Here is a 26,040-nt window from a genome sequence, read left to right on the forward strand (position 1 = left end):
CACAGGAACTATGGTAGAACTCCTTGTACAGTGGTCTTATATGTCTTTTTCATTTCATGTGTTTATAGGAATGTGTTTTGTTTTGTCTTGCTTTATTTTGTTTCTCTATTGTAGAAAGGATAGAAATACATGTTAAGACTCATGCATGTGTAGAACCTATAAACAGTTTATGAGAACTGATCTTATGACACATGATGAAATGAACAAATACTTTGAAGAAAAAGAGACATTACAGTACCCAGTGCTGATCCTGGAGTGTCACAATGTGACACCAGCAATAGTATTATTCTTTGTTCAAAGTGATGTTAGCTTGCTTGGGTTTATTCAATCTTAACATAATTGAAGATATGGATAACTGCATGCATGTTTAAGTGTATAAGATTGATAACCATATTTCTAAGTTTTTGTTGGATAGTTGAACAGAACTGGTTGCAGTCTTGCTGTTTGAATCCCCACTTTATATGCTCCACTTTAGTATCTTGAATAACTATTTGTAAGAGCACAGTATGTAAACATCAATTAATGATTTCTTACTGTTTATTTTTCTTCTTTGAATGTATGTATTATTTCTACCCATTTTCTGTTTTGTTTAGTCTTTCTTTAAATAAAAATTTTAAAAAAGACAAATAAATGAATTAAATAAATAAGAGAGTTCAAATGGCTTTTACATGGCTATCAAGTGGCAGAGCCAGAATTTACTTCCTGACTCCTATCTTTTATTCTATACTGTGGTTTTTCTTGCTCTTGAAAATTCTTGCTCCATACCATATCTGGTAGAGAAGCCACTTTTAGCTTCCCAAAAGCTGATTACAAACAATGGGTAGCAGATGCATCCATGGAAATTGTTCATTTGGCATATACTTTAATTCAAAGAGGTATTAACTGCATAAAAAAGACAGAGACCCTGACCCTGTGGCAGTCCTGCTCAGATCCCCCAGTACAGCTCCCCACAACACATCTGGTCATCTGCATCCCTGCAGGGTGCAGCTACCAGTTCCAGGGCAACATTCAGAATCCCAGGCTTCCTCTCACTAATGCAGATCTTTCTTTGTGGTTCACAGACTGATTTCTCACGTGTTATCTTGTCTGAGCCTCTCAAACACCTGTAAAATAGGAAGGATGGGCTTAATCTTATCCTATACAAAACTGAAGTTTAGAGAGGTTAAGTAACTTCCCCAAATTCCATTGCCACTATAGATAGTGTGGGGTAGAGATGAGACACAAACCCAAGAAGGTTGATCCTTCTGGGCTCCATCTTTCTTCTGCCACATCACATGAGCATTTCCTGCCACCTCGTCAAGTGCCATTGCTCCAAGTCCCATGGTCATTTAGCAGAAGCAACTTGGTGCCTTGTTAGGAAAATGTCCTGGTTTGAATCGGGGCTCTGATTCATCAGCCAGAGCTGCGGTTTTATAATCTTTTCTGTGCCACCAGATAACCGTATAGGCTCGTTCATGAGTGGTGAAGATTTCAGGTGCATTTGATGCAGTCGTGACCGCACAGCCTGGCTCAGCTCTGTGCACTTGGTGTGTATTTGTCTGTACTCAAGTGCACTGTGCTGCTCTGCACCTGTGCCTTGCAGTTTCCCCCTGCAACTACCCTAAGTGAGGGACCTTTTCTGTCCAATTGGAAGCTGCCAAGAACAAGCATGAATTTTGCCATGAGGAAAAATTCTACAGGGTAACTCCTGCTTTTTTTGACTAGGAGCCAGGTGATCTGATTGCAGTCTTGTGTCCTGTTCATTTTCCAAGACTCAATTTTCCCATTTGTAAAATGAATACATTTGATTAGATAAATTGAAGGTCTTTCTAGAGGATGATTTTCAGTGGTTTCTGGATCTCTTGCATCAGATTGGAAACTGGGGCTTAAGAAACCTTGGCTCCTTCTGCCCTTGGGTATCAGCCAGAGGTGTGGAAAGGATTTGGCATACTCACACACTTCCAGGTGCACAGTGTGTGTGCCCAGCAGGGGACATCATTTGGGAAGAGGTGGAGGAAAGAGTAAACAGTCCTGGCCGACTCACTGAGGAGATAACAGGACACCCACAGGGCTGAGGATTCCTGCCCAGGTCCTACAGTCTCTCCACTAAGAACGGAAAACATCCAACAGACCTCCTTGCTTCCAGTAGCTGCCCTTGCTAATTCACCCCTCCCAGGGCTGCAGAGTTACAAAACTCCAGATCTGATCAGATAATTCTCCTGTTCTAATGTAGGCGCTTACTTCTCTGGCCCGGCCCCCTGTGTCTCTCTAGTGGGAATCTGAGATCACTGGCATGGCATCGAGCCCTTCAGGCTCCGGCCTTGCCAGCCGGGCAGGATTCCCTTAGGGCTCATGCCTCTTGGGCAACCTAGACTGGCTGTTTGGACCCACCTCTTTGCACCCCTGTCTCTGGCCCCTTCCCCAGCAGGCTCTTGAGCCTTGTAACCTTGGTGACTTGCTTGACTAGTTAAGTAGGATCTGATGGCAGCCCTTTCACTTGTCTCAAGTTTGAGGCTTACCAGCAAAAATCCCAGTATCTTCCTCTAAGGCTTCTCACCTCCCACCACGCAGTGGCACACACACAATTGCCTCAGACCTGAGGATTTACTCATTTCAAAGAGATTAGTGTGTGAGAAAAGGCTAAGTATAGGAAAGAAGGGGGCCATGTGAGGTAAACTGCATTTCCTGGAGAAAGAGAATCTTTTTTGTGTGTGGTATCAGGAGCTGAACTCAAGGGCTTCGTACTGAACTACATCTCCAAGCTCCCTTTAAAAAAACCTTTTTATTGTAAAACAGGGTCTCATTAAATTGCACAAGCTGGATTTAAACTATGAGCCTTTGCCTCAGGCTCCCAGAGTGCTGGGATTACAGACACACTCTACCACACCTGGTTGAGAAAGACTTTTTGCCGGAATGTAGAATCCTATGAGAACTCGGCAGGTAGCCGGCATTGGCTGTGGAATGGGGGGACCCCATACCTAGAAGAGGGAAAAAGCAGCTCCCTGGCTCAGAATCCAGGGATTTAAAAAGCTGCAGCCTGCAACAGCTTTCAGGAGATGGGGAACTCATTCAGTGTGGATAACGTTCCAAAGTGGTAAAGTCCCGGGAGCCATAAACATATTCATGCCTTTGACAAGTAATTCTGTTTGGGAAAATTTATACCAAGGAAATAATTCAACACAACACCAAAGACTCTGTAAACAATGGTGTTCACAGAGGCATTCTTCACAGGAGGGAACATTTGGAAGCAATCTAAAGTTTAACAGTAGGAGCTAGTTAAACAAAACATGAAATAGCCGTGTGATTAAGTGTTCTGAAGACATTAAAAAGTGACACCTAAGATTTGTATTACTACAAAATAATTCAGCCACTGGGTGCAGTGGCACACATCTACAAACCCAGTATTCTGGGAGGCTGAGGCAGGAGGGTTACAAATTCTAGCCCAGCCTTGGCAATTTAGCAATGTAAGCAATCCCTGCCTCAAAATAAAAAATTATAGGGCTGGGGAAGTAGCAGTGTGAAGGCCTTGAGTTTGGTCCCTAGTAGTACCAAAATGAAAGAAAGAAAGAGAAAAGAAGAGAAGAGAAAGGAGAGAAGAGAAAGAAAAGAAAAAGAGTTCCAAGGCCAGGGATTTGGCTCAGCGCCTGCCTGACAAGTATGAGGTTGTGAGTTCCACCTTGTGTAATTAGCAAAGGTTCTAACCTCAGCACGGCCCTGTCATATCAGGTTGGACACCAGCGTTCTATCTGGGTGTGATAGGGACTGCTTTGGGCTTCTTTTTCAATGCCAACCTCCTCCTGCTTATGCTTCCTATCTCTGCCCCTATATCTTATCTCTCTTGGATGGGGGTTGAAGAGGGAGGAAAAATTTAAATGGTTTTTCGTGCATCATTCCCATGGCTATAACTGGATTCTTCAGCTCTTTCTGGGGAATCAGTAGTATTTGCTGGGCTTTGGGGGATAAAATGGTTTAGAAGCAGCTTTTTGTCAAGTGTGGACCAGTCAGCCAAGAGCAGAGAGGTAGGGAGTCACCAAAGGGGTGACACAGCCTGGTCCATGATTTCTCAAAGGCCATGTTAAATGCAGCCACCTCCCAATCATTTGTGACTGTGGCCAGCTCTTACGAGAAACTTCAGGACAAGAAGCCTTAGCTCCACATTATCCGGTGGATAATAAAGCTTCAGTCACAGAGTTGTCATGAGGACTGCAACACAGCAAATATATAGAAGTTGTTCCTCACAACTGGTGCTCAAAAGACTGCCTTCCCCTGGTCGATGTTGAAAGGCAATCTTTTTCTGACTGAATTAAAGATCAAAGTCAGATATCTGAGATTTGGCTGGACTTATCTCCCAGTGGTTCAGGTGTGTTTAGAGTTTCCAGGATCTACGGGGAACCCCAGTGACTTGCTATGAGCAAGGCTGAGGATGCAGGCAGGACAGGTAATACTCACAGGCCCTCTTTCCCTTCCCGAGCCTCCGGCTGCCCCCAGTTCCCTGGTTAGCAGAAAGGTCACCCTGTAAGCCAACAGACTCCTAATGGCCATTGGTGATGTCCTTGGAGCTGTGGTCCAGAAAGTACCTTTCCATCTTCCTCCATTGCCCACCAGTCAAACAGCCAGCTCCCAAGTGAGTTTGTACCCACTTCCCATGCTGGGTTCTGAGAGGTGGGAAAAATCCTCTACTCGTTCTGGTTTCATGAAAAAGGACTCATTCAGTATGGCACTCCTCGGCTCTCACCACGGTCCTCTGTCTTGCTGAGGAGCAAAGGACTTAGTGATTTTGAAGAAATAGTTGGATATCACAGTGGCCCCAGCTGGGTTCACCTTGCATTCTGTGTTCTGAGCTGCGCCCTCTGCAGTGTGCTGGGTCTCTGGAGTGGTCTTGCTGTGTGCAGGTGGAAGTAGATCAAAAGATAACTTTTTTTTTTAAGATAACTTTCTATTTTATTTTATTTTAGAAATTTTTCTTTGGGTGGTGCTGGGGATTGAACCCAGGGTCTTATGCATGCCAAGCAACAGCTCTGCTATTGAACCACATCCCCAACCTCTCAACAATAATTTCCAAAGGAGTCGAAAACATTATTTTCATGGTTGGAGACGTAGTTCAGTGGTACAGTGCTTGCCCACCATGTGAAAGGCCCTAAGTTCAATGCCTAGTACTGAAAAAAAAATTACTTCCAGACAAATATGAAATAAATATGCACCAAAGGTTCTAATTAGACCACTAAACCCATAGTATGTTAAAGCTTGTTTTTTAGAGGGGCTGATGAACAGATTTACATAGTTAACCAGAAAAGAACTGCAGAAATAAAATTAGATGAAAAACAAGTCAGTATCTTACACAACAATGAAGTTTCAGCCTTTCAAGTATCTTCTCTACTAAACAGAAATCCATTTCTACCAGACAAAAATCTACAGATTAGCATGTAATATTAATGATCATTCATGAATCTGACTCTTAATACACAAGGTGCTGCGAAGTCAGGTAAGGGTTCATTTCTCTTAGAGAAGGAAAAATACACATAAGTATGTTAGACAATTCTTCAGTATAACTTGGAGAGACAGCAGTCATTTCTCTGAATATTTCCATATTTTTGAGTAATTTCATTTATTCATATACTTATTTTTTGAAAGAGGATGTCACTGTACAGCTCAGGGTGGCCCTGGACTTGCGATCTTCTTGCCTCAGTTGAGATCCCAAGTGTGTTCAAGCATGCGCAGCTCACTTTTGGATAATTCTTGACAGGGATAAATGCAGTAGCAGAGGGAGGGAATATTAACAAGCACATTTAAATATTTTGTTGAGGGTTCGGGATTTATCTCAGTTGGCTCAACCACTTGCCTGGTAAGTGTGAGGTCATGAGTTCAATCCCTGGTACCAATAAATAAATAAATAAATACATAAATAAATATTTTGTTGAAATCGTCTCTCTGCTGTCCCTGCCCCTGCTGTGTGGGTAGAGGAAAGAGGGGTGCTATTTAGTTATTTACTGAGCCTCTCATGTCCCAGTAGGAATGGGCATCTTCTGGTAGAGCCTGCCCTTGGACGGGGGCGGCCTGTGACCGCTGCTGTGCACTCTGCCTGCTGGCACCCAGTTTGGTCAGGGGTGGCCCTGCTGCCTTTACCCTGCTGGTTCAGGGGACCCATCAATTCATCTCTCAGATTATGAACACATGGGAGGAAGCAGACTATTTATTTTTTGCTATAAATTTGCCGAGACGCCAGTTTAATAAACAAAATAAATATCTCTTCTCAGCATTTTCTCCCATTATGAATATGTATGAGCTCTCAGAAGTTTGGGAAGAAACAGGCTTCTGGGGACAGCTTTTGGATTTAGAGCCTCATAGGCAGAGAATACCAGGAGGCCTGCAAGCTTTATACCTCAATTTCCCCATCTCCATGTCCTCACACTGGACCTCCGAAGAGCTTGGGAGGACAGGGATGGGGCGAATAGCCACAATCATGCAATCAGTCGTGAACACTTGTGAGTGCCTACTGCTTGATAGTCACTGAGGCGGAGACCGATGTCACAAAAATGACCAAGATGTGTAGTTTTAGTCCCTCACAAGTTCATGGTCTCCTAGGAGAAAAAAATCTATGAACAAGAAAATTATAAACACAACATGATAAACACAGCAATAGAAGCATGTGCTTGGTATAAGGGTTTGTTTATAAAACAGATTGGGGTAGGATAAAACACAAACTGTGCAAGCAGATATGCCTAGTATTGAATTTCAGCTTTATCACTTAATTGAACGTTTTGGACAACCCACTAAGAAATCGGGGTCAATGCTTTCCTCACTATTTTTGTGAGTACTGGAAGCAATGTATTTAAAATGCTCAATAGAGTGACCAGCACCTAGTTGGCACTTAATAAATCATAGCTATTAATGAGAGGCATTGATTTAAAAAAAAAACTTAGCTACAATAATAGCTCGTAATAGAATTACCCTTTGTAAAGTATAAGGCACTTGAATCCATTATTTCAACCCTGCAAGAGGGTATTTTCGGTCTCTTTTGCCTCATGAGGAAGTTGGGGCTTAGAGAGGTGAGTAGCATTGCCAAGCCACAGGGCCAGGACGGGAATACTGAGAAAGAATCGTCTAGGGGTAATACAGCATTAATGACCCCGAATCACTGTCAGGCCCTGGTGCTGTGGTGAGCAGGCAGGAGGAGGAAGGATGTCAGTGTGGCCATCGAAGACGGCAGAGGTCATGGAGCCCTCCGGGGGACTCCAATCGGAAAGTAGAAGGAAAAGGGACCTGTCTATTTTTCTTTCGATCTCAGAAGAGAGCTTCAGATAGGCCAGGCCCAGACTAGCTGTGTGTCATAAACTGTGTAAGTTTAGTCCTTGTCCCTGCTCACCACTTGTGCTGCCCCCACCATTCCCCTGAGGGAGGAGCACCAACTCCTAACAGGGAAGATTGTCTAGCTGCTTCTTTTGTTTGGTGGTGGTGGGGTGGATAGGAATCAAGAGTCAGCATCATCCTACTGCAGGGAAAAAGGGGAACCCCAGGGGATGTGTGGGTGGTGGTGGCTTTTCAAGGAACAAGCCGTCAGACTAAGTTTCCAGCACATTCCAAGTCTGGAAAGGAGAGGTGAGAAAAACCAGGGTGCCAGGGTTGTCAGAAAAGAAGTCCTGGAGCTCCACAGGCTTCTGGATGTCTGGTGTGGAACCAGACCAGAAGTTATTGCCACCCTATATATTCCCATACAAGTACACCTCTCCAGCCCTTGCATGATAGGGGCTCACGTAGAGAAGCTCTGGGATGGCTAGGATGGGGGACTTTGTTCCTCCGTGACTAGGCTCAGGAGGAAAGCTGAGCTAAGGGTGAGGGTGTGCTGTGGTGAGTACAAGAGAGTGTTTGAGCACCCAGGCCTTCTTCTGCCTGAGAGAGCTGAGCCGCAGTATGTGGAGAGTGGACCAGGTTCTGCTCCCTGCGCTGCTGAAGTCTGCATCGCTGGAAACGCAGGGTACATTGTTCTGTCCTAACATCCCTCACATAGACTGGCCCCCAAACAGATGAGAAGGCAGTGACTGTATCCTCAGAGAGAAACTGCCAGGAACTGTCTCCAATCACACAATTTCTCAAGTTGCAAGATCTTCATCAGTAAAAGGGGGACAGATAATTCCAGCCCTAACCACTTCATGATATTCTCAACAGGAGCTGCCTAAAGTAATTGGCACAGAAGAACACTGAAGGGTGTAATAAGCTATAAAGGGCTAGAAGAGAATTCTGTGTTAATTTTAATTAAATTTATTTTAAGTGACTGTCTGACCTAATAGTGTGGCCTGTGCCATTTATTGCTGATTTGGCGCTCTCTGATGCTGGGCGGTCCACATTTATCTCCCCACCTAGACTGCATGGTGTCAGAGAAGGCCAAGGAGCTTCCCTGCCAGGCGTGGTGGCTCATGTCTGTAATCCCAGCACACAGGAGGCTGAGGTGGGAGAATCATTGTGAGTTCGAGACCAGCCTGGGCTACAAAGTGAGCTCAAGGCCAGCCTGAACTGCATAGTGAGACCCCGTCTCAAATAAAATAAAATAAAATAAAGACAAAAAAAATCACGCTTCCCTGTCCTCTCTCTTTCCCATCCTCCCCACGCAGCAGCTCCACAGGGCAGCTGTGCCCTGGGTGGTAGCTGACTGACAAACTGGCAGCGAGTTCCTGGCGGGCTCTTATTTCTTTTTTGTAGGCTGTAGTCACTGCCGTCTTGTCTGTTCAGAGGTTAGGGCAGGTGGCAGAGGGCAAGTGGCCAATGTCTGTGCCGAGAGATGTTAGAACAGAGTGGTACACGCTGCCTGTGCAGCAACCCGGAACATGGAATTAGGCTAGACTCTAGGTGGGATAAAGCAGCCAGAAGGCCTCAGAATAAAAAGGCGTGGGAGGCACTGTGAAGTTTGAGTTTTCTCTTTATTCTGGAGTGTGTAAGTTTGGGATAGTACCCTAGGATCCATTCCTAGGTGCTTCGTTTTGTGTCTTTGAAACATTAGGGCTTTTTTGATGAAGGTGGCTATAAGTGTGGTTTAAGTGTATCGTGTATGTGGGTATGGAGTGTGAGAGTGATGTGAGTAGTGTGTGTGTGTGTGTGATGTGTATGTGTGTGTGTGTGTGTGTGTGTGTGTGTGCAGTGTATATAGTATGAATGTGATGTGTGCTCATGAGTGATATGTGGGCGGTGTGTCTGTGGCGTGAGTGTGATGAGCGTGTGTTGCATGCGTACATGGAGTGCTCACAGCTCTTTCTGGGAGGATCCCAGGCTGCTTCCCTCCGAGGCTGGGGAAGGGACAGTGACTCTGTTGCTGGTGGCCGGGTTCCTCAGGGTGGGGAGGCATCTGGGGCAGAAGTCGCAGCCTGGGCCAGGGCTCAGACAGATTTCCCTGCATCTCTTCCTTCACTGCCTCCCTGGAAGCACTTGGTATCCATTGCCAGTGACTCCATTATCTCTCACAGAAAAACCTGCATGGAATTGAGGACTGAGTGTGGTACCCAGATTGCAAATCAATGCAGGATGAATTAAATATTGATTTTCCCCCTTTCCTTTCAAGGAAGTTTCTTCAGTGTAATTGGCTTGCTAGTTCTGCTTTTGGCTTTTAAATTTTTCATCCTGATCCTTAAATACTCTGTTGCTGAAAGACTAACCCTGTGAGACCAAGAATGGCAACACCGTCCTCTTTGGCCTCCTGCCGCACCGCCCTGGGAACTTTCCCCTCCAAAGATGAAATGCTGGCACGTGGGAAAAGTGGCTCATAAAGACAGACTGTCTGCCATCAGCCCACAAGGCTGGCTGGGCAAAGGGCAGCTGCCTCGCCCCCAGATGCCCAAAGGCTTGCACATCTTGTCCCAGAAGGAGGGGAGACACCACCCAAGCCATGTGAGGGACACAAGTGAGGCCCTGGGGCAAGGCCCACAAGACAGGCTTGACTTCTTGGTACCCAGCTAGGCTGCTCTCTGCACTTTTCTCCAAGAAATCTTCCTTGATCTGCCCGTCCCTCCTACCCCTAACCAAGGTCTGCTCACCCCCAGCATCTCCTCTGAGCGTGGCAGGACCAAAGTAAGATATTTAAGAGGAACAGAATCTCCTAAAGACTGTGGCACATTCCTCAACTATTCTGCATCACCAAGCAACATAAAACAACACAGGCAGAACAAGGCAAAGAGCATTCTAGTTTTTCTGTCATGTCGACCAGAACATGCACGAAGTGACGGCCACCTTTTTGGTTGTGCCTGCTCTGCCTGGCAGCGCTGGGTATGTTGGGATGGTGGTTATTTCCAAGGAGTATGTCTCCTTTGAGCTGACAGCCACCAGCCCCAGGCTACAAGCAGCATGGTGGACCTCTGTCTCTCTCCCTGCCCCTTCCCCACGCCTCTGGAACTTTTGGTCAGTGAGTCAGTCTCGGGCTCTGCAATAGAAAAAGAAAACAGCAGGTCTGCATTCCCAGAGGACCAGTCCAGAGGGAAAGTTGTTCCGGGATGAGCTTGTTAGCAGAGAAATTTAATTACTGCTCTCTCAGCACGCTGAAGGCTCTGTCTCCTCAGAGCTTCCCTCCTGAGCACCTCAGTGTTCTTTCTGGACCAGCTGTGGCTCTCAAGGTGAAGATATAGAATGGAAAATTAAGGGCTGGGTCCAGAGACTTCAGAGTCCCCTGGAGAATGTAGGGCTCCAACCTCGCTTGGGCCTCCCACACTGCTCCAGGCGCCATTGCGGGGAAATTCCTCCACCTAGACCAGCAGAGGTGAACCAGCTGCCCCAAGCTGTATGTGTCACATACAGCTCCTAAAGGTTCCCCATCACTGGTCTAGACTCTGAGTGGGCCAGGTCTGGGTCTGAATGGCACACAATGTACTCAGTGATGAAACACTCATTGAGCCCTATTGTGTGCCAGGGGTGGGAGGGGGTGGGCTGTGTAAAGAGATAAAGCAGCCTGGGGGATCTGAGACACCTGCTGGGCAACCCCACACAAAGGCTTGCAGTCCAGCAACTGAGAAGTGCTGACAGGTATGTCCATGAGGCACGTAAGAGGGACCCCTAGACCTACAGCGAGAGGGGTGCAGAGGAGGGTCGGGCAGACTTGGAGCTGGTCCTTCTGAATGAGGTGGGGGAGAGGGAAGAATGTTCCAGGAAATAAGACGGTGCTGGAGCGAAGGAGGGATTGTCTCGGGGGCTGTGTACTGTCTTCCCCGGGTATGTCTGGTGCCCTCCTGCCCAGCTTAGGGCCTGGCTTGAAAAGGGCAGCAGTTATTTGCTTCCTTTTCCCCCCAGATGTGTTCTGCTCTGTGCTCACCTTCTGCAAACAGACCTGATTGACTCCAGCCTCAGCGCTCGTCCCATAAACCCGGGTGCCACAACGTATTCTTAGTCTAACAACAACATACAGATTTTTGCCAGATTAGCAATGCATTATTATTTTTAAAACCCAATGATGATAAGAATACAGAGAAATGGCCATGTTTATAACATTGCTAATATAATATTTTAGATACAATATATAAGCTGCTAAAATTCCGTAGAGTAGCTGACAACATCCAAAACCTAAAAATACCTTCAAGTTATTTTTTTCAAGTGTGTGTGTCTGTGCATGTGTTGTTGGACTCAAATCCAGGGCCTTGCACGTGCTACCCAAGTGCTCTACTACTGAGCTAAATCCCAAGCCCCGTGATTATTGATTCCCATGATCAGTCCTGATGGAATAATGTTACGTATACCAGAAGCTTGTTGCACAGGTACATGTGTTGCTGCCTTGTAGATCATAAGGAAAGACTGGAAACAATCTTTATAATTAGTCCTAAGATATAGTCAACTAAATTGTGATAGAATCACCTCCTTCAACTTGTGAGGAAGCTGGAATAGTCAAATTCGTAGAGTCTGAGTAAGATGGGGATGGAGGGTAGGGAGTTATTTTTAATGGTAGAGCGTTTCAGTTTTGTAATGCTTAATGCCACAGAGCTGTGCAATTAAAAATGGCAAAGATGAACTGGGAGGAGTGACACATACCTGTATTCCCAGTTACTAGAGAGGCTGAGGCAGAAAGTTCAAGGCCAGCCCAGCCAAATTACTGAGCTTGTCTCAAAATAAAAAATAAAAAGGGTTAGGGATATTGCTCAGTGGTACAGTGCTTAGGAGTTTGATTCCCAGTACTGTTTTTAAAAAAGATTAAGGTAGTGCATTTCACACAATTAAAAAAATATGCACCTGGTGGGGAGAGTGTCTCAGCAGTAGATTGCCTAGCAATTCCTGAGGCCCTGGGGTCCATCTCCACATTACAAAAAGATTAAAAAAGAGAGAGAGAGAGAGAGAGCATTGAAGAAGAGTAAAAAGACATTAAAAATTATCTTTTCTAAAATCCAGTTTGCTTAAATAGAGCTTGTCTGCGGTCTGGCATAGGAGGTAATGAATGAGACCAAGACTAATATGCAATCATTCGTTCACTCACATCATGAAACAGATACATACACACAGTGGAACAAACAGAAGAGCCCTGGATCCTGGCCTGTTCTCTTCCATTTCAGTCTGCACTGGAGGTTTGCAATTCTAGGGAAACTCATTAAACTGTCTGAGACAATGCACACTGATGACTCATGTACCCTGATTTTGCCCATTATGGTTGGGTTTCTCTGGTGGAGAGCTGAGTGGGTCCCAGGTGGATGGCATGGGCGTGGCCATTTCTGATGAACCCTCCTTGGAGAACGTTCCTCCTCTGGAAGATGGTCGTGAGGAAACCAGCTCACTTATATTTGGGACTTTGGAAGCAGGTGAGATTCACAGATGGAAGGTCAGTCCCCACACTACCAGAGATGGATGCCCTGTAGGGCTTTTTCAGGTTGGTGTTCTAGGTCCTCAGCCACAGGGGTAGTGTGGTCTGCGGTCTGTGTTCAGTACCTGATGAATGCTGAGAAGGGAGAGGGGTGCTTTCTCTCATGTTTGGCAATGCTTGCTAGGAAAATGTTTCAAAACACCCTCAGACTCCCAGATGAGCTCAAATACAAGAAGGGCGGTGGTAGGCTAGTGCAGAATGTCATACTTGGGGCCAGTGTGAAGAGTAGAACCAGACAGTTGGCCCCGTTTATTGATTATCTATTATTTTCCAGGTAAGGTGGGAAAGGTGCTAAGTACACAGGTAGTAAAGTCTAGTTCAACCAGATTATGCTGTCTCACCTGGTTCAAGTCTGGGATTTGCCTCCTAAAGTACACTTCAGGTCGCTTCAGGTGAATGATTTATTACTCTGTGACTCAGTTTCTTATCTGCAAAATAGACTAACAATGATACTTACCTTGTGGACTGCTGAGATATTTAAATGAGTTTAGAACTACAAAATGCTTAGAGTGATACCTGACAAATGGTAAGTGCTGGGCAGGTTTCTATCCAGAGAGATGAGATGAGATCCAAGAAACCACTGGCCCTATGGAAATCAGGAAGTGAGAACTTTTTTTCTTTCCGAGACAGCATCTCATGGTTACCCAGGCTGGCCTTGCATTTGCAGTCCTCCTGCTTCAATCTTCTGAGTGACTGGGGCTACAGATGTTCAGACACCTGACCATGCTAGTGAGACACTCTTGATACCTGAATGCCAAACCCCAGACGGTGGCCTCCTCTGGTCTTGGGCAGGAAACTCTCCTTTCCTGCTAAGATTCCCTGTGCCTCCTCCCATCCCAGCAGGGGTTTTATTCACAGTGGTGGAAGAAGGAAGAATGGGGGCTGCAGAACTGCAGAGGCTGGAGCAGGGTGAAGCCAGGTGCCTGCTGTGGCTGGCAGCCCCTGGGCCTCCTGAGGGACTCCGGCAAGAGCATGCCAGGAGCAGGCGGGTGAGCTCGAGATGGAGACAGATTAATATAATCACTATAATACTAGCTCTGCTCACTCCCCTACTTTTCCTCTTAATGGTGATTATTATACTTATTAGAGGCTCAGCTGCCGATGGTTATTGATTCTCCTTGCTGCAGCATTTTAATCAGGGATTTGAAGCTATTGTTGGTAACACAAGCCTTCCAGGGCCCCAGGACAGGTGCAGAGCAGGACATCAGGACCTCTTCAGTCAGGTGTATGAGGTCCCCAGGGTTCCAGAGTCACACAGAGCACTCAACACAGACACATCCTGCCTCTCTGTCTCGTGTCAGGAGAGTGGGAGAAGAGGGAACAGCACCTCGCTGGGCCTCCCTATGGGGAGGCCCAATGGCAGCTGTTTCCTGGGGTGTGGCTGAGGACACCACTTCCTTTCCCTGTAACCAGGGCAGATTCTGCTCCCCATGCACCTCCCCAGTGGCCCAGCTTCCTTAACACACATCCCCACCAGCAGGTGCTAGGGGTGGACCCAGTGTGTTTGGGTCTACATAGAAGGGAGACGCAGCAAGGTCAGTTAGGAATAGCCTGGCTAGGCTGGAGCCATGACACCTCGCCATTTCTTGGATGTTCAGGGTGTGTTCACATCTGATGAGCATTCGGTAGGTGTCAGGCAGGCATTGGCGGAGGAGCACTGCCCACATTGTCTCCTTTAGTTCCCACATTAGCCTCTCAATGGCACGTGATTAAGCCTTTTCTCCAGAAACAGGAACTCAGAGAATCAAAGCAACTTGCCCAGTGAGTAGCCTGGCTCACTCAGCTGGGACACAGTAGAGGTGTGGCTGGACCCAGGTCTTATGCTGGATAGGCAAGAAAAGTCCCATTTCACGGATCACTGGCAGAGAATCTTCCGCAGTTATATGGGTGTCAATCCTGCACTCCCCAGCTCTGTGGTAGAGGTTTGGGGTCCCCAGGGTGAGCCTTAGCCTCATTGCACACATGAGCCCAGAAAGACTGCACCTGTGGGCAAGTGAGCCCCTTTCCCAGGTTCTGGAGGTGGGCAATGGCTCTGCACTGGGGCAGAGTCCTGTGGCTCCAGCTCTGGTTCCACTGCACCCTCCAGGAGTCTTCCCCCATTGGTATGCAGAAGGGTGCTTACAGTCTGGGGTGCTGGCCTGGCTGTTGCCTGGTACCTCTACTGCCCGGATGCTATTGTATCTCATGGCAGAGCTCCTGTAAGTCACAGCCACATGCATCATTTCCAGCAAGTGCAGAGGGGGAGAATAGCCAATAAAAAAGCCAAGTGAAAATGAAATAAATCAAAAATATTAAACATTAGGAAAATGGATTTCAAGCAGTCACAAATAAATGGATGTGTAATGTGAATATTTTGCTGTTTCACTGAAAATATGAAGTGGATTCTGCTTTAGCAATTTAAAAAGTCCTCTGTGGTTAGAATTAGTGAATTCTGAGTCCGAGTCCTCACTTCCTTGCTCATGCCAGAGGGGGTGGGGTGGGTGATAACTGGGCATCCTATTACTGGTGTCTGGACTGAGAAAAACCTTAGAAACCCAGTGGCTGGTGTTCTAATGCTCTCTAGACACTAAACCCTCTTAATTTCAGAGAGGACCAGGTGGACAAGTAGACACTTGTGCCCCCTGGACCCTGCACAGCAGCATAGCAGCACACCCTGGTCCTTTTCTTTCTGGAGTGTTCTGCGCCCTGGCTTTTCCCCAGTCTCCCCGCTTGTCCTTTCCTCCCCCTTCTCCTGTCACCCCTGAGTCACCTCAGGGCCTGATGCAGAGGTCAGCCACACTGTCACCTCTGAGCTCCTGCTAGCAGACAGCTCAGCACCTCCAACAGAATTGCTCACATCCCCTCGGCTCCTGTGGGGTTAGTCGTAGCCTGGGTCTTGTCTTCCTGCTGGCCTTGCAGCCAGCCCTGTTTAAAGACATGGAGTCCCTTTCTCTTTGTCTTCTGTTCCCAAAGTACCAAGTCCTATGGGATCTATAAGAGAGCAACAGAGGTGCCCGCCAGCCAAGGGGACTTCTGTTCCCCCTCCTCACCCTGAGCACCTTGGCCATACTGCACCCTGCTTTTGCTCACTGATGACCCTCCTTACCCTTCCTGCCTGTACCTCCTGGTATAGAAGCCAAACTGTGCGCCTGGCTGGGGAGAATACTCTTTAAGAGGGAGCAGGTCTTGGGGTGGGACTGGGACCTTGCTGATGAGCTGCACATCATACTGCAGAGCATGCCAGCCTCCTGAGCCTCAGCTGTTCTTTAGCTATACCATGGAGGTGGCCCTGCACTGGGGCAGGGTGGGATCAGATAAGTGAGTGTGTGGGCTTCTGCAGTGCCCTTTCACAGGTCGGCTTCTCCGTTCCCTGTCCTTTCCAGAGCTGGCCTCAGTCTGTTAACACTGAGAGCCCTGATGCTAGCTGGGGCTGCAGGACTGCTATCAATGAGGTCTCAGGCTTCAGACCTCAATTCCCACCTGGAATGAGTGACGTATCTGGATCCACACAGCTCCAGAGGCTCCAATCTGCCCAGGGACTTGGCGATGAGTCACAGCAAGCTGACACCATAGACATGAAAGGAATCAGCCTTGCAATTTTGGCTGTGATAATGAGCACTAAGTAAAACTTGGAACTGCATCAGAGACTGGCTGCCTTTGTCCAGTCCTTGCCCATTGGGATTCCAATAAAAGGACCTTTGTCCATAGCTCCTCCCCACGCCACCACACTGAGGTAGGGTGGAGGGCTCCTGGGAAGGAGCCTCAGTGGAAGAGGCTGACTCCAGAGGTGGGTCTAGGACGTACCTACGAGGAACTGTCCTGCATCCTGGTCACCCAGGGTGCTGGCTAGGCCCCACAGGAGGCTGGGGCCTGTAATGCTTCTCTCGCAGCACGGCAATGGCCTCTGCCTGTTGGGTTCTGTATGCCCAATGATGGTGAGCACTAGACTTGCATGCACTATTTATATCAATGCTTGGAACAGCCTGAAAAGGCAGCAGTATCCCCCATTACAGAGGAAGAAAAGTAACTTACCTAATGGCAAGGAAAAGTAACTTACCTAATGGCAAGACTGAGATTGAAGTCCATAGGTTCATCTCTACCAGTTAACCAGATCAGATTGTGATCTCAGGATGGATGTGGTCCAAGACGGCTTCAAGTTTCTGACCACTGGTGGGGATAGCAGGTGCAAGGTGGGTATTAGTGGAGTTTTGCAGAAAGAGAGGGTATACACAAGGCAGGCAGGGTTAAAGGGAACCAGCAAGAGTGGTGGCACCCTCAGAGGGGAGCGGAGTGGAGCGGAACCATGGCTCCTGAGACTCAGAAAGAGATGAAGTTGGAGGAAGGGTCAGCTTCCCTGAAGAGTTGTGGCCTGCAGGACTGGGAGGAGAAGGCACAGCAAAAACCCTAGAATGGCTGGGCAGCCAGGACTCTTGAGTAGACCCCAGCCCCGAGGTCCAGGGAGAAGACCCAGAGGTTTGTGGTCTGGGCATAGGACATAGATCAGGGTGGGACAGCGTGGAGAGCCAGAGAGTTTGACAGACAAGTAGAATGGGTTCCATGTAGGCTGCCTCTAGCACTCACTGAGGGGCAGGTGTTGCAGAGCTAAGGGAGCTGGCAGGGAAAGCAAACAGTTCTGCCTGTGTCCAGGACAGCCACTTCTCTCTGGGTTTTTGACCATCACCAGATGTATCCTGGGCACTAGAGCCCCCGGAAGGGTCCCAGACTTGAACAAGGTCCTCTCTGCAGCAAGGAGGGGAGCTGGATGGAGATGGCGAGGAGGCAGGGATGACAGCTGCTAGGGAAAGGAAAAGAGACAGCGAGAAAAGCTGCCCCGTCTCACCTGAAGAAACACTCCTTGTCAATGGCCTTTTATTCTTTCTGCAGATTTGCAAGGCCCATTTTTATCATGCAGATGTTTGCACTAACAGCTGTGTGTGTAAGTCTATCGTCCATGGGCCCCCTGACCCACAGAAGCAGCTCTCTAAGTGGGTCGAGGCACCCCTTTTGGGTGCTTCCTCATCCTGAGCTTCCATGGAGTGGGCACATTTTTGATACACCAATATAAACCCTATATCTAGGGATAAGGGAACCACAGAAAGTAGGGTCTCTAGCTTTGAGGTACTCTGTATCCTGACTGCCCATGTTCACTTCCAGAAAGAGAGACAGTCCAATTATCCATTCAGTAATGCAGTCATGGGCTGGGCATTTAGCTCAGCAGCATAAGTGCCTGCCTGGCAAGCTCCAGGCCACGAGTTCAATCCCTGATACCAAAACCAATGCAGTCATCTCCCATTGGTTGAGCAATAGGAACCAGTAATGCCAGAAGCCCCTCTCTGGTGCCAGCATTGATTGTGTTAGCTCCTGTGCCCCCTGCCCCTCCCAGCAGCTGGTGGGTGGCAAGGGGAGTGTGATAGTAGCCTGTCAGCTTCCCCATCATCCTGGGTGCACGAGGCCGCTCTGGACAAATGGAATTTGAGGACAGAGGAAGAGTAGGTGGAAGCTTTGCCATCACACCTACAGACTCCCAAGCCTGCCAGCCGCCGCATTGCAGAGTTCAGCTCCAGGAGAATCTTCTGCAGTTTTGTTTGACCCTGGTCCTTGCAATGGAGACCTGCTTGGATCGAATCCCAGGAGAGAATTATCCTTTTCCGTTTGCTAGAGGCTGGCCCTAATATCCATGCCCTATGCTTGAGAGAGCAAGGTTGCATGGAAGTCCACATGTCTGCCAAGACAGTCCTGTGCCGAACCCATTTCTGGGGCACTGGGGCACTGGGGCACTGGGGCGGGGAGCAGGACTGGATGCTGGTGAGCTGCTCCTCTGTGTGTCCCACAGCTTTCCTAATGTGCGGCCCTGAAGGATGGGAATAGAGAGACCCTTGATCTTTTACCTTCCCCTCTCTGCTGTCCTGAACCTCTCAGTGTCATTTATGCCACAAGGGGCAGGGCAGAGGGGCGGACGAATGGAGGTGGCAGGGAGAGATCCAACTCCCACACCCTGACCCCCGCTTGCAGTATCTCTCTTGTGTCTCTCTTGTGTTTTGCTGCCATATTTCTCTCCCTGCTCAGCCCTGCTGGCCACAGCTGCCCCATGCAGCCCTTGCTTTCCCATCCATCATGCTGACTGCAGAGCATTGGAGTAAATCTCACGGAGGAACCTCCCTGCCCTGGGCCTCAGAGGACAGGGCTCAGCTGTCAGAGAAGAGAGCGATTTCCAAAGGGCAGAGCACCAAGCCCTGCAGGACTGATTGACTATGAATTATGGACATCTCATCAGGCATCTCAGGGCTCCCGAGCCAGGGAGAGGCTTTTGGAGCATGCTCCCTTCACACTAGGTGCATGGCAGGTATTGCAGCTACTTGCTTTTCTAGTGGTGGGGCTTTTGTGTACACCCTCTGCGTTAGATCGGGAGTCCTATGACTGCAAGACCTGTGTCCAGCTAGTGGGGCCTCAGTATGGAATAAAGAGCTGCTCATCTCCGGGAAGCCCCGGGAGGCAGCAGGGAGCCCAGGCTGCCCTCTCACTGTCAGCACCCTGGTCTGGACACCTTCCTTGTCACCCTCCACCCTTCCTTCCTGTGGGTCTCAGCCTCTTCTTTTGCTGCTGTCACCTCTCTGATTCTCTTCTGCTTCCTTGTCCTGGTGGAACTCCCCAGGCTGGTCCCTGGCTAGGGACTTTTCCTGAGCCTTGCTGGGGTGCTCAGGAAGCCTGCTCGATCTTACCCTGGCCCCGCTTCAGCAGAGCCCCACAGATGTGAAGCAACTATAGGCTGTTACCTTTATGGGTTTTTCAGGTCCCTCTACCCCTTCTCTTGACTGGCCTTGCTGCCATCAACGTCACAGTGGGCTCGTATCTTTCTTCCAATTCACATGGTGCTGGCCTCCTAACCAACATCCCTTTCAAAGCCACTCTTCCCGGAACTACCCAGATACCCACCCGATCCTTTGGCTCCCCAGGTCTCACCCCATGGAACCCTGCAAGGGCCCTCGCTGCTTCTCTTACCCACCCCCTTGTTCCTTTGTGCTGAGGCCCACTGGGTTCTCAGCTCTGGGTCTGGAGTGACACCCTCTGCCACTCCAATCCTGGGTCCCTGCTCCAGCATTCCCACTTTCAGAGTGCCTCCCTCATCTCTGCTCCATCTTGGTGCGGCCACCATGAGGCTGTGTGTGCTGCTCTGTCACCGAGATTATAGCCCGTTCTAACCTCTGTGAGCCCTCCATCCCTGTCCCGTCCCCAGCACCTGGAGTTCCCTGTACATACAGGGGATGATTCTCCATCACTGAATGAGTGAGATGCAATGAAGGAAAGGAAGGAAGGACAAGAAGCAGACAGGTCCAGTGAGCAAATGCTCATACACAAGGGTTTAGAGGACAGGGCATTGGAGAGGCAGCTTGGAGGAGAAATGCTGGGGGTAGATGAGAAGATAGTGCCAGATTCAGCCACAGGAGAAAAACGCTTTGAATATACAAAGCATCCTTTCCCTGGCTCCTGTCAGCACCTTCTCAAACTGAGAAAAATAAACCTGTTTTCCTTATGACAAAGAGTGATTTGACGATAAACCCCCTCAGCTTCCCAGGAGGTGGCAGTGACTCTGATAGGTGGGGAGGGGGCTGAAGGAAGAAGGGGGAGAAGAAAGAGAGGAGAAGGGGAGACAGGAGGCGGGGGAGGACAGAGGGAGAAAGCGTTTCTGTGTGCTGATTACTAATGCAGTGGAGAGCTCAGCAGGTTTTGTGGGGAAGCATTGATTGTGCATGAGAAAGCAGGCAGAGCGGTAAAAAAGCGATCTCCAGGCCCTGAAGCCAAGCTGGAGGGAGGAGAGGGCCTTGGGGGTTTGGAGACTGCTTGGCCTTGGAGCTGCAGTGTGGAATACAGGGACTGGAAATGCCTCCAAGGTCCACAGAAGGGGAAGGGACACGTACCCCTTCCTTTCTCCACTTTCCTGAGGACTGTACCAGCCCAGTTCTGGCACTGGAGTGTGGCAATATATGGAGGAGGCTGGGAGCCCCTGTCCTTGAAGGGGGGTCAGTCCTTTAAGCTGGCTGGGCCTGAGGAACATGTGAGTGCACCCTGAGACTGTCCTGCCCTACTGCCCTCAGAGGGCCCCTGGGGGAGGCTCGATTCTCCCGCTTGCTCTGGGGATCAGATCCTGGTCTTTGAGCCCATCTGCTCCTATCTCTGAATATCTTCTCTGAGAAAGCAAAAGAATGTATGGATTTGCAGACAGTCTGCACCTTCCAGATCATGGAATCTAATCCACTCGCACCAGAGGGAGGAAAGAAGAGAAGATTAGCCTGAGGCCACGCAGTGTCAGCGTGGGTTCAGGTGGACCCTCCTCCTGTGTCTGGCTCCATGGGGCAGCAGCAGGGCAGGGACCCCCACTTCTTGCCTGCTCTGGTCCAAGGGGCTTCCCCTGAACTCTGCAAGCTGGAGGCACTGTGAGCCCCCTAGACAGGTCTTCTGGAGGCTGTGACCAAAGGCAACCTGTGAAGCCCAACCAGTGTCCCTTAGAACCCCCTTGCTGCCTCTCCTCATAGTCTCCTCCTCCTGGGAGGAAGCTGGGGTTCTCCCTCCCTCTTCAAGCTCCCCCTAGGGCTCCTGGGCTCTCCTTTCACCACATCAGCCCCCTTTGACCCTTCCCAGGCCTGGTAGCCAAGCAACAGATCTTCCTCCTTAAAAGGTTATGTTTTCTCTGGTCACTGTCACCTTCTGCGTTGTGAATCACACTCCCTCCCCTCCTGCCTTGTATGAGTAACAGAGACTGAGGACATTAAAATTTTCAGAGAAGGATCCATTGTCCTTACAATAAAACCTTACAAGCCCTCCGTGTTCAGGGTCAGCTGTTATCTGTCCCCAGCCCACCCGCAGCTCTGGCTGCTCAGGTGGGCCTCCTCTGGCCTCCTCCTCTCTCCTTGAACTTGCCATGCTTACTTTTTTTCAGGGCCTCTGCTTCTCCATCCCCTCTGCCTGGAATGTGTCCCCCTACCATTTTGCTGGCTGCTGCTTTCTTCTCATAGAGATGTCAGCTCAGTCTCCATAGCTCGAGGGGACTTCCTTGACTGCCACACCTAATGTTGGCCTTTGCTACTTGCAGTGTCTGTGGCTTGCTCCCTAGCATCACTTCCTGCCTGAGTTAAATTGTTTATTTGTGATGATTGTCTGTTTCCACTGTGGTCTTGTGACCCCCTACAGAGACCTGTCTGTTTATTGTGATGATGTCTCTGGCACTTACTAAGGAGCCATTCACAGAATCAGGTGACCCTAGAGACATGAAGTCGGAGGCTGGGCTGGATCTGTGGGAATCTCTGTCCAGGGCCCTTGCAGACTCAGAGGTGCCTCTGTCCCCAGTTCAGAAAATAGAGACTCGGTATCCACGTGAAAGGGGTGATCTATCTGGGCAGAAGTTGGCAGGTGCCCTGCAGTCTCTGAGACCTTCAGCTGAAGTTGGCCACTGGGGTTAGGGTATATGTGTGCTTGCTCCTTGGCTGTTGACATCTTTGCCTTGGTTGTCACTGCATGTTCACAGGTTGTCATAGAAGTTATTTGGAAAACACCACCCACCCGGCCAAGCTCACCTGGGCATGGGTCCAATGACCCCGCTGAGTGATGGTGACAGTAGCAAACAGGCAAAAGGCCTCCCTGCCCGCCCTCTTTCAGGATGCCAAGTAAGGGAGGGTGGGGGATTCCTGGACTTCTGGGAAAGAAAGGGGCAGCAAATTTGGAGCTAAACCTACTGGACTCCTGGCCACAATGCACAAGAACGACAGGGATGGGGCTGTGTAGAGATAGGTGGACTGGGCCCCCTCTGCAGTTCCTGTCCCCACCAGGGGACTGCAGGGAGAGAGGCTGCCAGAGTTCAGTCCTGCCCGGGGCTGGCCCTGGGTCTTGCTGTGATTCTGTTTACCAACAAGCAGGAAGAGCCTATTGTACTCAGGGTCCAAGGAGTGGAAAGAAATCAGTGAACAGGAGCTCAGGAGCCAAAAAACAGGGCTCAGAAACAATAGATAGGAAGGGAGTGGGTGTGGGAAGAGAGACCTATATCTACACTGAGAGGCTTGGGTGAGAAATCCAGGTGGCAGGTGCCACCAGTTGGGGACATTAGGAGAGGGAGGGGAAGAGAAGGGCCATTTATGGTCAGATTCGGTAGCAGATCTGTCTCCCCCCATGTGGTGGGGTTGGTCTGGGAGTGTTTGTTGGGTGTGCTCTGAGCAAGTTTCCCCAAGAAAGCATGAAATGAGACATGATTCAGCATGTGTCAGACACCCAGCTCCAATCCAGGAGGGCCGGAGGGCTTTGCAGACAGGCCAAGTTGGAAATTCCGTCCTGCCTCTTACTTGCTGTGTGATTTCAGGCAAGGAACTGAATCTCCGAGTCCTTGTATAAAATCAGGGCAGCGCTTACCTCATTGGATTGATGATACACACAATGTCAAAGGCTAGTCCAAGGGCGGATGCAGTGTCTCACCCATGATGGCTCCGTAGCTTTCTGCAGCCTGGACTTTGGGCTCTTGCTTAAATCAGAGGAGAGATGCCCGTTTGAGTTAGACAAAGGTTTGCCTGGACATAGGAGTGTGAACCAAGGGTCTCAAGGGCTCTTGAGTCCTTTGACTACTACATTTCTGCCAGCTTTCCATCTTTCTTGCCTGCTGTCACATCTTCAGGGATGGTGTTCTGATCTGCTGATTTCTGGAGGACCCCTTCAGTGCAGACTGACCCCTTCAAAGGGGCAGCACCTACAAAGACAAGGTGATTTCACCCCGGCTATGGATAACTGCTGAATACCTTCCTATTTTGCAGAACACTCTCAGCTTAGCAGCCATTTGTATCCTTCTGAGCTGCTCTTTTTCAGGCTTATCCAGGACCTCACATGCCCCAGCAGTGCACCTCTTCCCTCCTTATCCTTCCCCTGCTGCCCAGCACTCCTGCATTGCCTATTCGCAGGACACCGAGGCTTGAGGGGTTTATTTCTTAGATTCCCCAAAAGAGACACTGCTAGTTTTGCAGATGTGGACTTCAGAAACTGCCTTGGGCTGGGGGAGAGGGGTGCTCTGGAAGGGATGAGCCCCTCTTTTGAGACTGCATATTATAATCCTTGAGGAGCGTTGGTTATAGGCAATGTGCCATTCAATCTTTGCTAGCCTTGGTGTCTGGGTGGTTGGAGTGTGCCTTGCACTGCATGGATCAGAGATGGGGCAAGGTCAGCAGCAGAGTCACAGGAGTTCAGGCTATGATGACACAAAATCAACCCGGCCTCAGGGGCCAGGCTGTCCATACCCGGCAGATGCGCTCTCTCTACTTCCTCTTCTTCCTCATCAGATGTTTCTCTGTCCCAGTGGAACTTGCTACCAGAAATGGAAGGTCAGAGAAGTTTTGGTGTGAGTTCTCAGACTAGATCTGTGTTGTTGTAGGGCTGGGCACCAGGCCCTTGGGATTTGGATATGCTTTGAGCATCAGATTTGGATGGAGGGACCCCCACTAGGAGGACAGAGTTAGGTGCTGATTTGCCACAAGTCCCACAAGAAGGTGGGGTACTCAGTGGTCAAATCCCAAACTTCAGATTTTCACTGCTCGTTCCACTGCCCCTCCATTCCTGAGGAGGTGGCCACAGCTCGAGCCCCTCCAGGCCCTCTTGTGCCTGAACTGAGACACACAGAGAGAAAAGGGTTCAGGAGACAGGGTTAGGTGGGTGGTGCCAAGAAGAGGCTAACAAGCTGTTGCTCCATGCAGGCCTGGGAGAGGATGGGGGGAAGGTGATGGGGCCCATGAAGAGGAGATATCTGTGTGCAGGTCCACTGCACAGAAGGTCCACCCAGGCTGGACCACTTGAGGCTGAGGTGGAGGTCTCATGAGGGATTTCACTGCAGCCAGGCAGGAGGGAGGTGGCCCTGGCTGCTTTGTCACTGCAGGTTGGGGGTGGGAGGACGCTTGGAATGTAAACAAGGCATCCTTCCAACGTACAGAGATCCTGGCAGGGACCGCAAGAGGGGGCTTGTGAGAGGGAGGCTGCTGGAGCCTGTGCAGTCTGCTAGCTGGACAGGCAGAGACGACCTTGAGGGAGAGGAGAGGCGCAACTGAGCTGGTGTCTGGGAGGGGGGAAGGCAGGAGGAGGGAGGCTGCAGAGAGCATCTAGACAGGGAGGCCGCCTCGCGTCTGACTGCCTCCCTCCTGGCCAGAAGCAAGAGGATGCCGACAGGGGAGTGGGGGTGAGGAGGCATGGGGACAGTGTGTCCTTGAGCCCTGGGTTTCCCTGGGCTCCTGCTGGTGACTGTTGACTTGGCTCCCATGGGGCGCCCCTCTTCCAGCTTGGGAGATGCCCTTCCCAGTATTTATGTTTGAAAGTGCTTTGGGGGCCTGGGGTGTAGCTTAGTGGTACAGTCCTTGTCTAGTATGCACAAGGCCCTGGGTTCCACCCTCAGCACTGCAACAAAGGAGAGCAGAGCAAAGCAAAACAACTGAAATAAATAGATACAGAATAAATAAGTAAATACTAAAACTTGGTTGGGGCACTAATCTGCTCTAGGCGGGGATTCCCAGGCCTCCTGGAGGGATTTCCTTAATGATTCATCCACCCCACACCCAATTTGGTTTTCCCAAATTCTACATTGCTTGTAACTTTTTTCTTGGACAAAGCCTACCACCTCCCATTTTCTCTCCGTAGAGATGCCATCCTCATAGGGTGACTGGGGCCATGGGATTAGATCCTGTATGAAAAAAAGATTTACAAAGTGCAAATCTGAAACCTGAAAGAGGTGACCATTCTAGGGGGAGGCTAAAGGGAAAGGCAACAGGAAGGAAGCACACAGGGGAGTTGGGGGAGGAAGCCTCCCAGACCCCCCACCCCCACCCCACCCCCTGTTGGATTTGGCTCCAACCACATTCACCATCTGGCTCAAGGGAAGAGGGGCGTGGCTGTGCTGGGGCCTGGGGCATGCTGAGGAGTGAGGGGCTCCCCTCTCCACGTGGCTGGTGGTCCAAGTGCTGTCCTGTCCCTGGGTCAGAAGCTGGTGTAGATGGACAAGCTGACTGGCCTCTGAGGACCAGGATGAATTTGATTAGGCAAGTGTGACCCTGGGAAGAAGTGGAGTCTTGGGCAGACCTAGACTGCTGGCTGGTGCTGGGCAGTGAGCCACTCTGCCTGGCTGTGCTGCTGCCTAGATCTGGGGTCCCTTCTGGGGCTCCACACTCTTTTCTCTTGTGCTTGGCTGGCACCCACCCTTCAGGCCAGTCTTACCATCTTCATTCTGCAGGACAGGACTTCATCCACACAGCTGCTGA

General features: G+C 49.6%; 1 long non-coding RNA gene across 4 annotated transcripts; it reads right to left on the reverse strand.

Moving 5' to 3' along the window:
- Positions 1-8,738: 8,738 nt before the first annotated feature.
- On the reverse strand, positions 8,739-21,897 carry LOC134473918 (uncharacterized). 4 transcript variants are annotated; one of them, XR_010044405.1, is made up of 8 exons: positions 21,753-21,897; positions 16,830-16,939; positions 16,253-16,333; positions 13,310-13,379; positions 13,135-13,233; positions 11,264-11,339; positions 10,192-10,381; positions 8,739-9,437 (listed from the first exon to the last, which is right to left on the reverse strand). It is a non-coding gene; the product is annotated as an uncharacterized LOC134473918 (long non-coding RNA). The 4 variants fall into 4 exon arrangements; XR_010044404.1 differs by having other exon boundaries at positions 21,698-21,897; XR_010044406.1 differs by having other exon boundaries at positions 8,740-9,437; positions 13,135-13,221; positions 21,698-21,897.
- Between the last annotated feature and the right edge of the window lie 4,143 nt (positions 21,898-26,040).

The sequence above is a fragment of the Cavia porcellus genome, unplaced genomic scaffold (assembly GCF_034190915.1).
Source record: "Cavia porcellus strain 051 isolate PalLab524CR breed Dunkin Hartley unplaced genomic scaffold, mCavPor4.1 scaffold_29, whole genome shotgun sequence".
In the NCBI taxonomy this organism is placed as follows: Eukaryota; Metazoa; Chordata; class Mammalia; order Rodentia; family Caviidae; genus Cavia; species Cavia porcellus.